Raw genomic sequence first — 16,730 nt, 5'->3', positions numbered from 1 at the left:
TTTAACTTTTCTTTTTGGTAAAAGATACATGGACTTGAACTATGGACTAATGTTTGGGCTTGGATTACCAATGTGGATGGACAATGAACCAAGGTATCCATAAATCAATTTAAAGAGTTTTGATAATGAAATGGATAATAAGTAAGTGATTTGGTTGAAACTTGTTAAAATAAATCGAAACTAAATGAAATTATTATTTTAATAAACGTAGTTAACAATGAAATCTCATTACCACAAAATAATTTTTAAGCGAAAATAATGTTAAATTTTAATAAATAATAATAAAATAATCTTTGAAATTTGGGGTATTACATCTACTCTTCCTTAAAAAAAAAAGTTCGTCCTCGAACTTTAAAGTTAGATGTCTAATAATGTAGGGTTTGAGTTCACGAGAAAAGTACCAGTCACAACGTTAGCATCGGTGTCAGCTTCAACTCGGCTCATGACATTGATTCGTCCACTGGTGTAGCCTCCATTGCCATTCTTTCCTAAGTTTCCATTTCCACTTCCAAAAGAGTGGTTGTCCTGGTTTCTGTTCTGGGCAACATTTCCTTCATTGGGGCGGTTATTAACGAAGTTTTGAACTCTGTTTCCACTCCTTGTGGCTACCATTGTTCCATTGTTCGCATTTGGTCGATTCGGAACTTGCTTCTTGGGACAATTAAACGATTTGTGACCTAATTCTCCACATTCGAAGCTTTGATTCTTTCATCCTGACAAGTGAACCCTGGATGGTTCTTGTCGCACTTCTTGCAATTAAAGTTCTTATTTCCTTACTGGGCCTGTTGTCCATAATTCTGAGTGTTGTAGCGTCCACCATTGTTGTTGTTGTTTCCACCACTGTTGTTAGGCCTTTTGTCGTACCCTTGGCTGTTGTTGTTGCTCGCAGGTTCCTTTCTCTTATGGCTACTTAGCACTTCTCTTTCACGTTGTAGAATCCTCTCTAAGTTTGAGGCCTTAGCATACGCCTCCGCGAAAGTAGTTGAGGTACTACCTCCCATACGAGTCTGAAGATCGAACTTAAGTCCGTCCTCAAACTTTTGAGCTTTAGTTCCCTCATCAGGAACTACAGTCGGACAGAAGCGAGCATACTCATTAAATTTCTGAGCGTACTCTTGCACACTCATGTTATAACTCTGATTGAACTACTAAACTCATTGTACTTCTGCCTACAATGTGCTCGGGGAAGAATCGAGCCTTAATCGCTATCTTAAACGCTTCCCAGTTAAAGTTCTCTTGAGCTTTAACAATTGGTCCTACACTTTCCCACCAAGCATTCAGCTCCTCGTGCAAATAAAAGGTCGCTTGGTCTACTTTCTGGGCCTCAGGCGTACCCGTGGCCGTGAAAATCTTTTCGAAGTCTCTTATCCAATTTTCGAGAAGTAATGGGTCTTCTCTACCAACAAAGGTTGGTGGTTTCAGAGAGGAAATCTTTTTCGCCATTGCGGCTTGTGGATCATCCCCATGGTGGTTATTGTTGAGCTGGTTTTGAAGAACTAAACAAAGTTTTGAGCTAATTGCTCGAGAGTCCTAAGTCGTGCTGCAACTTGTTCGGAGTTTCAGCCATTTGGTTTTCTTGACGTCTTCCTCTAGATCGTGTATAAACGTATTGCATAAGCTACCTGCGTTATTCACATTGGTTTTCCACCATTCACATTGATCTTTAAACAAGGGCTATTTCACATAAAATATATAATCAAGAGTCATTCAATTCACTCATTTCCACACACATACTCGGTTCATATATCAAAATTTCGTCATTTCATTACTCTCATGCACATTCATCATCACATAAGAGTCAACTTAGTTTTCATAACTAAAATACTAGCATCAAAACAAATAAGTTAACATTAACGTTAATAAGTCTACTACAGGTTATTTAGATTCCTAGTGGTTATGGCTAGCTAGGTTGAAGGTTTTACTCTCATCCTCGGACGGGTCTTCATCATCTTCATTTTCATTTTCTCCATGGTTTTCAACGGGTGGGGTAGGGCTTCTTTCTATTCTTCATTATCACTATAGTAAGGTTCATCATCATCGGAGGTGAGGTAATAATTAAGCCTTTGGCTCTGCATCGAGCATCTTTTCTCCAGGTAACTCAAAGTGAGATACCACTTCCCTTTCCACGTGTATCTTTCATAGTTTGGCCTTCCATTTTTCAGAATATCAGAGTATTCATCTTGATTTCAGCATAAGGGCCATCATTGGGGAGAGTGGAATTAAGACATCGGCTTGTCTAGGTGTCGTGAGGAATCTGAATTTCCTGACCTTCATTAGGTGATAACACTTCATGGTTAAGCGTAACCTATAGATGTAGGCAGAAACGGACTCTCCTACCCTCATTCTTAGGAGGTAAGGTCCTTGACGAGGGGTTCTGGTGCATTTCCTGGCAGTCATACGTGTCCTGGCCATCTAAAATATAAACAATTAATAAGTACCTTTAACGAGTACTTTCATGCATGCACACATAGCTCATTCGTACCCATACTAAACCCTTAAACCATATTTTAATCCTAATTCATTTCTCCTAAATATTTTATTATCTTGACTTCCTAATCAAATTTTAAGTTTAAACCTATTTGATTCATTTCCTTAATCTCTATATTAACAATTTTAATCTTTCCCTAGTTAATCTAACTCCGCTCTGATACCACTACTGTAACACCCCGCCGACCCGAACCCTTTTTCCATTCGAATAAACTCGGGTTTTGGGGGAAAACGGATCCACGAGGGTTCGATCCGACGGGGAGGTGTTACCGCCGCAATTATCTCCTTGGAAACAATTGCAAGGCTAAGTTACAACACACCAACTCAAATTCATTAATCAAAACAACTAAGTAAATTGTTTATTAGACATCACTAATTAATTAAAAGTTTCAGAGTTCCAGCGAAAGCTAATCATAGGCTAAGTGGATGACAACTCTAAGTGATCTCCCTTTTGTTCCCCCGATCGATCACCACCTGCACAAATACATTGAAAAGAGACAAGAGAGACAAGCTCCCAAAATCAGATAAACTGAGTAATTCCAACTCCATCCCGTAAAATACTTAAGTTGAAAATACTTTGTAAAATAGTATACTAATAGTTTTGGAAGTCATAACACATGTACACATATATATACACTGAATAATCATTTCATTAATTCAATTATCTCAATTATTCAAGGAGAGGAAAGAGAACGCCAGTAAGCCGGGGAAACCCCCTGTAACCACTTACTTCAACATAGTAGGCCGGGGAAACCCCTGTAACCACCTACTTGTAGGCCGGGGAAACCCCTGTAACCACCTACGAAAAATCATAATGGCCATAACAGAGTCCCTAGTGTGCACACCCCTTCTACTTGGATCACAACAAGATAGAATGAAGACATTAACAGAATAATCAGCATAGTAACCAGAGAACCTGTAGGGGCCGCTGAACCACTCATACAGGGCAACCTGTTCATCATTTCCCTCCGATATTTCACTTTACTGATTAACATCTTTTAATTCACGTCATCACATAATTCACATATACATTTACGTCATCTTATTCAATTACGTCATCTTATTAATTACGTCATCTTGTTCAAACCAGTGTGAACATATTCAATCCATCATAATCTCAATTCATTCATAGAGATTTCAATAACTTATTTCATATTTCCAATCACTTGAGTTCATTTATCGTCTCAGATTCATAATCATTTTGTTATCAATTCCAACTTCCATAAAGTTCAAAGTTAATAACGATAATAATATTCATGAATAAAGTGATAATAATAACAATAATAGTAATAATAATAATAATAATAATAATAATAATAACAATAATAATATAATAATAATCATATCATTTTAAATAACATTAACCGTTTTTTAAAATAACGTTATAGTAACCTCATTGTCATATCGTACATCGTCCATCGTCGTTATTCATAAGTCATAATCAGAATCCAGAGTCTTTGTCCACTTGTTATTCGAATCCATAATTATAGTCCATAATTATAAATTTTATAAGCACATAATAATCACGTAACCTATTCATTTTACACTAGCGGGATCTATGTTTAGATGGACATCGGAGATTACCTCGTGACGCGTGCCCAAAGCTAAGTTCACGAACGTGTTAGCGCTCTTGATAGTCCTTGTCTACGAAATCGGAGTCTACAATATTAACGAGATTTAAGTTAGTTCCTAGATAACCCCTTTTTTTTATAAAGTAAACAATTTAAATAGTTCAAATAACTTTAAAGAAATTCTTAATGAACTTAAGAGAGTTTATAAAGTTTTAGTTTTTTTTTTTTTAAAATAAAGGTAAAATAACAAAAATCATTTAAAAGGGAAAGGGGGTCCTTTTACTGATTCAAAGAATCAGTTTTGTAAAACCAAGAGAAGAAAATAAAAAGGAACGAAGGAGAGGGGAAAGACAGGGGAGGCGACAAGGGGGGTACGAAGAGGAGGCTCGACGCAGGGGGTTTGGCCGGCGCACGGCGGTTCTCAGGCGAAGGGGGAAACAGGCGGGTTTGCGGCTGGGTCGAGGGTGCTGGGCGACAGAGGGTCGAGGCTGCGAATGGGCTTGGCTGGGCGCGGAAGTGGGGCGGTTTTTGTCGCGGTGGTTCTGGGTTGGTCGGATTTTCGGTTGGTGGTTCGAAGGTGGTGATAATGGTGGGTTTAGATTTTTTTTTTTTTTAACCTTTAAAAATCAGAATTTCAGAAATTAAAAAGAGGGAGAGAGAGAGTGAAGCAAACCTTTGAAGTGGTTTTGCTTGAGGAATCTGATGAGATTGAAGTCACTATTTATAGAGGGATTTGGTCAGAAATTTTTAAGCTTGATCAAGTCCCCATTAATGGAGGCTATGGTGTAGGGAGGTGAAGCTATCCCCTAAAATCTGATATTAGTTGGGAAGATTAAATTTTTACTGACAAGTATTGCAAGTTGCTGAACTAATTAATTCTTTTACTGCTTATTTTTTTTTTTTTTGAAGAAGAGGAAGGAGGGAGGGAGGCGGTGAAAGAAGCTGATTTTCACTCTCTCTTTTTTTTTGTTTTGTTTTAACTTTTCTTTTTGGTAAAAGATACATGGACTTGAACTATGGACTAATGTTTGGGCTTGGATTACCAATGTGGATGGACAATGAACCAAGGTATCCATAAATCAATTTAGAGAGTTTGATAATGAAATGGATAATAAGTAAGTGATTTGGTTGAAACTTGTTAAAATAAATCGAAACTAAATGAAATTATTATTTTAATAAACGTAGTTAACAATGAAATCTCATTACCACAAAATAATTTTTAAGCGAAAATAATGTTAAATCTTAATAAATAATAATAAAATAATCTTTGAAATTTGGGGTATTACATTAATGGTGCGTGGAAAAAGGTAAGAGATAATAATAACTGGGTAGCTGCAGTTGCATGGTCAGAGGAAGGTCATTCAAACAAGTTTGAAGCTTCTCCATGGTCAGAGAAAGTTCTGGCATCTTCTCCTCTCCAAACGGAAGCAAAAGCTCTATATTATTGCCTCAAATGCTGGCAGGGGAAGACGAGAGCAATAGCAATAAAATCAGACTGTAGAGAATTGATCACAGCTCTCAACATGGAGAATCAAGCAGATGTTGCGGTTCGCAATATTATAGACAAAATCAAGGACATTTCTTCATTTTATGCATATATTTGTTGTACGAATGTCAAAAGGGTAGAAGTTTCCAAAGCACACCTTCTGGCCAGAAAGGAAGCGTAGGAATTTGTTACCAGTTGTAAAAAAAAAGACTCTATTAAATGCAAATATAACCTTATCTCTCGAAGGAGTTTAATATACCCTGTCCTTCGAAGGAGATAGAAAAACATTATTTTTCGAAGGAGAATAACACTTTCTTTCGAGGGAGACAATTATAACCTAAGAAAAAAAAATTAAAGAAACAAAGATTTGGGTCTTTCCACGGGTAAGATTCGATGGAAGCCCCTTCAAAATTGACAATGGAGGCTAGGGTTTAGGAGAGAAGAGAGGAAGAGGAGGCGAAGTTCAAGAATTTTCAAGGCTTAGGAAGTGTTAATCTAAGCAAGATTGAATTTGCATTTTGTGTCACTGCGGAGTGAAGGGCAGCTATTATGAGCACATTGGACGTTAGGGAATGAAAAGTATTTGGAATTACCACAATAATTATTAGAAGATCTAAAAAAGACTATTTTTATGTGTTTGAAGGAGCTGATCGAAAAAAAATGCAAGGTTGAAAGGAGAAATTACTTTCACGTATTGGGAAAATTAATATTGATAAAAACAATAGCTAAAGCTACTTCTACATATATGGTGAGCTTCTTCCGTATTCAGGATGATTTAATTAAGGAGATTTACTCTATTCTTGCAAGGTTTTGGTGGGGGCTAAGGGATTCGAACAAGAACTTCATTGGAATAGTTGGGAGTCGTTATGTTTTCCTAAATCTATGGGAGGAATGGGTTTTTGTAATGGTGTTGATATTAAAGTGTGGGAGTGATGCTTGATTACCCAGATTTGGTGCCCACGCTGCGTGTTGACAATATTATGGAGCTATGGGTGTGTCATTTAATTGACTTCGAAGGTAATGCATGAAATGTGAATCTCCTTAATGATACTTTTAATGAGGAAGATACAGATTATTGCTTTACATTTTGTTGTCTCATTTACGGTCAAGAGATCGCTTGTACAGATGGGCCACAAATAATGGTGTCTACATTGTTAAACTTTGCTTATTTGCTTGCACGATTAGGACATTTGAAAAGTTGGCGCTGCTGTATGGATCAGAGGAAGTGTTAATGAGTCTAGTTGGCTCGTAAACTATTCAAACCCAACTTGAAATTTTCTAGAGCCGAGCATAGCAAAGTTGGATTCGAAAAGTTTGTGAACAGGCTCGAAATATGTTTTAGCTATAATATTTTCCATATTATAGAAATTAAATGAAGAGTTATATTTAAATTTTACACAATACTTGTGATAAAACTCAAACTAAGTAGTTTAAACCTATGCATAGAAGATATGTTTTACTCAAATTTAGTTTTAAGGTAAATTAAACTCGAAAATTTAAGCTCGAAAAAAAGCTTGATACTTTGCTCGAGTTCGAGTAAAATTGTAATGAGTCAAGCCGAACAACTCCAGGCTTGGTCTCAATTCGACTCAATAACACCTCTAATTTGGAGTATGAATGGTCCACCAAAATTACATCACGTCATCTCATGGGTGTGTAAAGGAAGTTTGGCTGTGAAAGAGAGATTATGCTTCCGTCATATTATTTCTGATAAATCATGTCAAATTTGTGGCGTTGAAGAGGAACCAATTATTCACCCTTTTTATTGTTCTTTTTGACAAGAAATCTGAATTCACTTATAGTTTATGGGATTATAGATGGATTCCCCTACTAGTTCTTTTAAAAAGTGCTTCATGTGATTTGCGGGGAAGATAACGGGATACAAATTGTGCACCTTTGCTACATTTGGTTGGGCAGCATGGATGTGCCGTAGATGTGTGCGTTTGAGCAAACTACTCCTGAGCTAGTGTCATTGCTCGTGGCTTTACAAAGCTAGTAGATGACTACCTTGAATATGCAGGTAAAGTTTCATGAAACTTCACCCTGCTTTGGAATTAAATGCATTATGGGTTCCGCTGAGTACAAATGTGGTGAAGGTGAATTTTGATACTATTTTGGGTGGTGTGGAACTTGGTGTTGTGGTAAGAGACAATAATGGTGTTGTATTGGCAACAGGCTGCCAAAGAAATGATGTCGATTAGACAGCTGAAATTGCGGAAGCTCAAGCAGCGCGCTTTGGAGTGAAACTTGCTCAACGTAGTGGATACTCGAAGGTTATTCTCGATGACGATGCATTAAGAATCGTAAAGCTACTAAAGATAGGAAGGAAGGTGCTGCACCCTTATTTCTGATTTATGATCATATTTGTTACTTGTCTAATTTCCTTGTTTCATTTGACTATATCATGTGGAGAAAGGAGGGAACACCGTTGCTCACTTAGTGTCAAGGTGGGATATGTCTGATATGTTAGAAGATGTTTGTATGGACTCTTTCTCACAAAGTGTTCTTACTTTGGCAGAACTTAATTTGAAATAATACCCTTGTAGGTATATTTTTATTGCCTACGTGGGATGAACGCGAATTTGATTATTTCTAGTTGAGATTTTCGTTTTGAAAACGTTTTGAAAAAGAAATCGCCAGCCAACAAGTCTTTAAAGGAAGACTCATAAATCTATTTGGATTTTTGTAAAATCTTAGAGACGACTTAGGGACTTATGCAACGTAAACTTTCCCATCATGATTTCATAATTGGTCAAATAACCAAAGATAGAGTTTGGGGGGGGGGGGTAAAGGTACGAATAAGATGAGAAATCACATTCACCCATTGTTAACATCTACTTAATACGATTCATAGATCTAGTTTTATGCAAATAAACAACCAATTTTCATGCAATCTAAAAATTAATCTATGTTGGTTCATTAAACACAAAAGACTAATTTTTCGTAATATGTTATTTATGCAATCAAATTACAGGAATCCTAATATGTTATCCAAATTATCTGAAGTCAACATTAGAACATTTATTTAGATCCTTGATTAGCAGAATTAAACATTCAAAGGTGATGAAATAAATAAGTATATAAGCACGAATATGAATATGATATAGAATCATAAAAGAATATGAAGGATTATAGATTTAAGGAAAAATATACAAGAGAACGAATTCTTTTAACATCTACATCATGCAAAGTAGATTGTTAGTATAATAAGAAAGAAATTGAAATTGACCATCAAGATTTATACTTTGTCGCCTGAGTCAATAACAATATACAGTGGGAACAATCTTGAAGCTTGAATGGAAATTTTATCACTAGTAGAATAATTGTTTATTGCTGCGGTGATATTGCTGCAGTTTTACTCATACACAGCAATATATCACGTAAAAAGAAAATGAAAATAAAAAATAACCATATTGCTGCGGTTTCGGCCGAAAACCGCAACAATATGGTTTTAACGGATTTTTTTTGAAATTTTTTGACTATTTGACCAAATATATTGCTGCGGTTTCTAGTAAGAACCGCATCAATATATCAAAATAATATAAAATATATTATTTGAACCTATTGCTGCGGTTCCTATACAAAACCGCAACAATAGGCTTTTAAAATTATATTAAAAGGGCCCATGGGTGCGTTTATTTCTCTGATTTACCCAGTTAGGGTTTCCTCCTCTCCCTCTCCTCCTCCTCTTTTCCTCTCATCAGTTTTACGCCTCCCCCTCAGCTTCTCTCTCTCCTCCCCTCATCTTTTCTCTTCCTCTCAATCAAGCCGGTCAACCGTTCGAAATCAACGGCTCAATCACGCCGGTCGACCGTTCGAAATTAACGGCGTCGCAAGGTCACTCGCCAGATTCGCAAGGTCGCCGTCGACCGTTCTTTGTCGTTCGTTCGTCAACCCTCTCTCGTGGGTCGCTCGCCAGATTCACAAGGTCGTCGTCGACTGTTTGTTGGTCGTTCGTTCCTCAAGCTTCTCTCGTGGGTCGTTCGTTCCTCAACCGTCTCTCGTGGGTCGTCCGATCCTCAACCCCCTCTCATGGGTCGTTCCTCAACCCTCTCTCGTGGGTCGTTGTCGACGTTGTATTTGATAAAGTCCAGATTGTTGAAGGTGTTCAAACTTACTGTTATCTCCATAGTGCCTTATAGTTTTAGATTGACAAACTTACCGTTGTCTTTGTATATTACATTTGCATTAGTGAGGTGTTCAAGATGTTGTGTAAATTCATTATTTTAGTTACATTTTTTTCACCAAATACCCCTGACAAAAAAATTTATTCACCAAATACCCCAACTTTTTTCAAAAATCACCAGATACCCCTAACTTTTAAAAAAATTCACCAGATACCCTTAGTATTAACGGACGTTAGTGCTCCGTTAGCTTATATTTACAAGTTTGCCATAAGTCAATTTAATTAGCCCTAAGTCAACCTAATTAGCCCTAATTAAGCCCTAATTAACCTAATTAACCTAATTAATCTAATTAATCTAATTAATCTAATTAACCTAATTAACCCAACCCTAACCCCCGAACCCTAGACCCACCACCCAACCCAGCCCCACCCCTTCCCCCTCCCCTCCCCCTCGCCGGTAACCCAACTCCCTCGCCGGCAACCCCCCTCCCCCTCGCGCTAAGCTTTCCGGCAGCCCCCCCGTCCCTCACTCTCGTCGCGCCTCCCCTCCCCCTCCCTTCCTTCGCGGTCCTCTTTCCGGCAGCATAAATAACAGCAGCCAAATCAACAGATCCTTCCTTCGCGGGGCCGGCGAGAGTGAGGGAGGGGGAGGGGAGGCGCCGACGAGAGCGAGGGAGGGGGAGGGGAGGCACGATGAAGGGGGAGGGGAGGCGCGCGCGACGAGAGTGAGGGAGGGGGAGGGGGCTGCCGGAAAGAGGAGCGCGAAGGAAGGAGGGGGAGGGGAGGCGCGACGAGAGTGAGGGAGGGGAGCTGCCGGAAATCTTGGCGCGAGGGGGAGGGGGGGTTGCCGGCGAGGGGGAGGGGAGGGGGTTGCCGGCGAGGGAGAGGGGTTGCCGGCGAGGGGGAGGGGAGGGGGGCTGGGTGGTGGGGCTGGGGTTGTTGGGGTGGTGGTGGGTTAGGGGAGAGAGAGGGAGTTAGATTAGTTAGGTTTTTTAGGGTTTTTTAGAGGTTCTTAGGTTTTTTAGGCTTAATTAACTCTAATGACTAACGGAGTTAACCGCCGTTAGTCATTAAAGGCATTATTTGTCATTTTTTTTCAAAATTTGGGGTATCTGGTGAATTTTTTTAAATGTTAGGGGTATCTGGTGAATTTTGAAAAAAGTTGGGGTATTTGGTGAATAAATTTTTTTGTCAGGGGTATTTGGTGAAAAAATCGTTTTAGTTATTGAGAATAACAAACAATTTTTTTTTTGCCTTTTCACTAATGTTGTATTATTGTTATTTGCTACTGTTATTATATGCAATTTTTCAATTTCATTGAGTTTGTTGTTGATACAGAACTTACATGGGTTTTCGAGTTTGGTAATAATTGGTTGTTGATACAGAACTTCGCTCATTATAGTTGTAAGTGTTTTTTTTTTCATTTTTGCTTTTTCATTTTTGCTTTTTCATTTTACTTAGTTCGTCTGCGGATTTGGTGCATAGTGGATGAGTTAGTTGTCTGGTTTTAATCTTTCAAATTTGATTGCAAAATGCAAAAAAAAAACAAAATTAGTTACCAGGACCTATTGCTGCGGTTTTGGGCAACAACCGCAGCAATATGACAACTTATTGCTGCGTTTTTGGGGAAAAACCGCAGCAATACGTTGTACTTTTTTAATAATAAAAAACCTATTGCTGCGGTTTTGGCTAGGAACCGCAGCAATAGCTTGACATATTGCCGCGGTTAAAAACCGCAGCAATATATTAATTACCTATTGCTGCCCCCTTAATTGCCGCGCGGTCAAAACCGCCGCAATAGGCCACTTAATGACTGCAACAATAAGCGTTTATTCTACTAGTGTATGCAAGTGTACTATGGATATGTGTTTGAAAAATTTGAGAGAGTATCTAGAGCATTATGTTGACATAAGAAATCGTGAAAACTCAATTAGAAAACGAGGCTATTCATAGGATAACAATCCCGATAATCGCGCATAAGAGATGAAAGCAGTGTTGCATTTGGCACACGGAGCGCACATGCTTTTGCGTTTTTGTGTTTCACTGACTGTCTCGATGTTGCGCGCGTGCATCCTAGTGCGCTTGACGCATTTAGCTACAAGTCATGCAACCGCATAAAGAACTGGATTTTGTTTGGTAAAATATTCCTATCTTTGATTAAATAATATTTTTAGATTGGAAAATCAGATATCTTAAGGAATAAAATTTGATTTCATAATCTCTTGAAATATCTATTAAAATACAATTAAACGGTGCAAATATTTCTAAATATAGGAAGTATTTTCCAATTAATCATCTACATTCATCATCAATCATCAAACTTTTTTTTTCGCTTTACCACCTGATCCCATCTTGCCATCTAGCACCAATTAGTAGATCATGGACCAAGGTGTAGGATGAGCATCTTACACCAGCTCCAAAACGCAAGGCAATAGGAATGAAACACACCATTCAACATGCAAAAAAGTAATTGATTTGACAGCTAATGTACATTCCCATTACATCCAGTGTACATGTCAAAAATACAAAAAGTAACTGATTTGACAGTTACTGTTCACCATTTAATAACTGATTTGATGTCCCCCCATATACTGTTCACCACTTCTCTCTTTTCCACACTCAACCTCCTTGTACATTCTTGACTTCGTGGTTGTTCATTAACAAAATCAAAATTTACAATGACAGCCCCCCAGCTGAAAGTAACCCAATTCCTGAAGCTGATGTCAAGTGAGTAATTTGCAATCTTTGTACACTAGGTGTGTTGATGTTTGTTCACTAATGAAATTCAATATGTACAATTACAGTCTCATACTGAAATTCAATACTTCTCTCTTTTCCACACTCAACCTCCTTGTACATCCTTGGCTTCGTGGTTGTTCATTAATAAAATCAAAATGTACAATGACAACCCCCCAGCTGAAAGTAACCCAATTCATGAAGTTGATGTCAAGTGAGTAATTTGGAATCTTTGTACACTGGGTGTGTTAATGTTTGTTCAGTAATGAAATTCAATATGTACACTTACAGTCCCATACCGAAATATGTCAAGTGAGTAATTTCCATTCTTTGTACACTGGTATGTTTGATGTTTGTTCACTAATGAAATTCAATATGTACAATTACAATCTCATACCGAAATTCAATAAAATCACAATGTACATTGATGGTCATTGCTTTGATCACTAAAAATCCCCAAATGTACACTTGTAGATTATTATACACCAAACAATATGCATTTGTACATTAAAAAAATTGTTTCACGTGATGAGAGAGAAAGAGCTAGCCCACTTTCGAAAATACTGCCAAAAGTCAGCCACATGGGCAAGGTGTAGGATGCTGTAGGATCTAATTTGCGATCTAGCACAACCGATATTCATCATATCGTGATATTAGTTGGCATTTGGATCTTATCAATCAAAAGCAAAGACAAAGCAAACTATTTTCTTTTTATTGTTGTTACGTCCAATGCAACATCAATTTTTTTCAAGGCTAGTTTAATAATTCGATCTAAGATCAGTGCAAAATTTATGAGACTCCTTTAAATTATATCAATTCCCCTTTTTTTTTTATCAAAGTTTTCAACATTGATTTCATGATTTAGATGTTAACGTATTTATGTGCAGGTAAATATTTACGTATTATAACTAACTCCCTGCAATATCTATTATTTGGGAAATTTCCTTAAGTACCCTTGAGGTTTTGCGTAATTCCAAAATTACCCCCACATTTGGGGAATTCCTCAGATACTCCTGAGGTTTGTGTTTGGACTCAAAATACCCTTACTATGGACGGAACCCTAACGTCGTTAGGTTTTCCCTCTTTCTCTCCCTACCCTCCCCCAGCCGGTCACCAACAATCGACGACCACCATCCACTCCGGCGCCGGCGACCCTAGCCCCTCCCTTCGTCGGCCAGAACAACAACACCCTCGGTGACCGCACCCTCTCCCTTTCCCTCCACCCTTGACACCCATTTTCCCATTCTTGATTCCCCCACCCCGACACCACCCCTCCCCCTTTCCCCCTATCGAAAATGGCCCCCTTCCCTGTCTCCCATCGTGAGTCGACCCCCTACCCTTCCCCACCCAGATATACCACCCCCAAACCCTTAAACCCGCCCTCGAAACCACCCTAGACTGCTGTTTTGGCCGGCGCCAACGCCGAAGGTGAGGGAATCGGGGAATGGGGAAGATAGGGGGTAGGGTTGCCGGCGCCAAAGTGTGGGAGGGGGTTTGGTAGTGGGTGGGGGAATGGGAGGAGAGACAAAATTAGGGAGAGAGAGAGGGAAAACCTAACAACGTTAGGATTCCGCCCATAGTAAGGGTATTTTGAGCCCGAACACAAACCTCGGGGGTATATGAGAAATTCCCCAAATAAGGGGGGTAATTTGGAAATTACGTCAAACCTCAGACCCTTGAGGAAATTTCCCCTATTATTTTGACTTCTTTGTCTTGTATAATTATTTTTTCACCTTGTATATAATTGCTAATCAAAAACCTAGAGGCGATCATGGATCGGGTCAGGCTTTGGCCAAAAAGAGTGGCCCATTTCGGGCAAAAGCCGCGGGCTGGGCCGTGCCAAAAAATTCGCGTCAAAGCCCGATATTTCGGACCAGGCCTAGCAGACTTTTCAGGCCAGGCCAAAATTTGGCCTATTTTTCCAAAACTAGATTCCCGTGGCTGGAGATTTTTGCTCAAAAAATTAGGTCGGGCCGACCGCGAGCCGAAAAAAGTACCCCAAACCCGCCCAAAATCAGGTCGGGCTAATCTTGATCACCTCCACAACGTTTAGGTTAGAGGTGATCGAGATTAGTCCGACCTGCCCGATTTTGGGCGGGTTTTTGACATGTTTTTGATCCCGCGATCGAGCCGGTTTTTTGGATAATAATTTTTGGGCTACGGAAAACCTAGAGTTGGAAAAATAGGCCAAATTTTGGCCCGACTCGAAAATGGGCCGAAAGCCCGCTAGGCCCGCCCTGTAATATGGGGCTTTGGCACGGATTTTTCGGCCCTGTCTACGCCTTTGGCCCAAAACGGGCCACTTTTCTTGGTCAAAGTCCGACCCATGATCACCTCTAGTTTGGGTACCATATAATCTGATTTCTAATGAGCATATCACCAGAATTAGTCTTTGTGTTTAATAAACTAAATTACTTTGACTTTTAGGGTGCTTAAGACTATATTGGTTTGGTGGTTTAGTTGCATGAAACTATATATGAATTGTATTTAGTAGAGTCCAACAATGGGTGAATTTGATTCATAACATATTTGTACCTTCACTTCCAAATTCAATTTTTGGTTCGTTGACCAATTATGAGGTCATGACGGGAAAATTTATATTTGATAAGTCCCTTTCCGATCTCCGATCCCTTTGTTTTTTCAAATATCCAATTAGATTTATTGGTATTTTTTAAGACTTTTGGCGACTTCTTTTAGAAAATGATTTTGAAAACTAAAACTATACAATGAGGTAGTAAAATTCGCGCTCATATTGTAAGATATAAAAACATGTCTACAATTATAATAAGTCATCTACGATTATTATTGTAAATCAAGAATATCGTACTCTGTATTTCATGCATGATAGGTATATAATGACACAATTATTTAAAACTTAATTACAGTTATTCGAACTTTGCAATCCCAACTATTTAAAACTTAATTATGATGATGATCTTAAATCTATATTTCCTCTATTATAAAAGTAATTAACTAACACTTCCTTACAGAAGATCCACATTCCTTGACTTTCCATTTTTTCAACATTAATAAAATAACACTAACCTCCGTTTCTAAATAAGTGTAACAGTATGACTTTAACGCTTGCTGACATACAACTTTGACCATTAATATTTCTAAGTATGTATTTGTTAAAGTTATAAAAAATTGATATTATGAAAATATTCATTGAAAAGATCCAACAACATTTTATATGATTATTTTTGTTTTTATGTATTGGTAAGGAAAAGTACAGTCAAAGTAAGGTGTGTAATAGTGCAAAAGTCAAAGTATTGCACAAAGAAACAGAGGAAGTATATTTGAGGAGATAGAGTATATGAGTGTAGAGATTGTTTGAAAATGTGCGTGGAAAATGATGGGAAATTTTACCATTTTAGTAAGGAAACTGTGTAGATTAAAAAAAAATGACCTAAAAAAGAAAGTATGTAGATTAAAAAAAATGGAGGTAGTATCATTTAGTCATTTAGACCTGAAAATGAGGAGCTAGTGAAGAGTTAAAAGAGGGTGGCAGGTTTGATTTTTAGCAGGTGGTTGTTTAGTTTTAGATTTAGTTTTAGTGAATTTGAGGTTTATTTTGACGACTCTTCTTTTAATTATATTACTAGTTATTAGGTCCATCGATGCCCCGGGTTATTAATGTTTTCATGTAAAAAGTGTGACAACTAATATTGAGTAGTTTATTGGTTATAAATTTACTATATTAACTTAAGGTCACGTGGTCGTATCTTGTACGAAAAATGTTTCTTTTTTTTTAATGTATGTTGATGACATGGAAGAAAAAACTAAATCAGCAGTGTTACGTGGCATGTAGACTTGCTTAAGAACGATTTTTAATATATTTGTATAGATACTCCCTGCATTCTATGTTAATTAGTACTCTTCATATTTTCATCTGCGCCACACTAATTAATATTATTTCTCTCTTTTCATAGAAACCTAACAATTATAAAGAAACATCAGCTACACTTTTACCCCAAAAAATTGAAATCCTACAATCCAATAACTACAATAACAAAGACCTCAGTATGAACAGAGTACCAACAATGAAATAAAGAACTCCAATAAAACTCTTTAAAACTCTATGCTAGTAAATCTGTATCGATTAGTATGAGACATAGTGATTAAAAAAAAAGTCCAGGTCAGATCGAGTTTTGACCAAAGAATTTGTGTTTGACTTCTCATAAAAGCTAGTTTCAGATCATCAATTCTTTTTCATGACTTATTATTTTTGAGTCAGTTTTAAAACAAATATTGAATCAAATCAATTTTTGACAAGTCTAGTTCGGGCACATTATAATTTCGGATTTGCCATATGTTGTATCTC

The sequence above is a fragment of the Beta vulgaris genome, chromosome 7, assembly GCF_026745355.1.
Source record: "Beta vulgaris subsp. vulgaris cultivar EL10 chromosome 7, EL10.2, whole genome shotgun sequence".
NCBI lineage: Eukaryota > Viridiplantae > Streptophyta > Magnoliopsida > Caryophyllales > Amaranthaceae > Beta > Beta vulgaris.
This window is presented reverse-complemented; position numbering follows the sequence as displayed.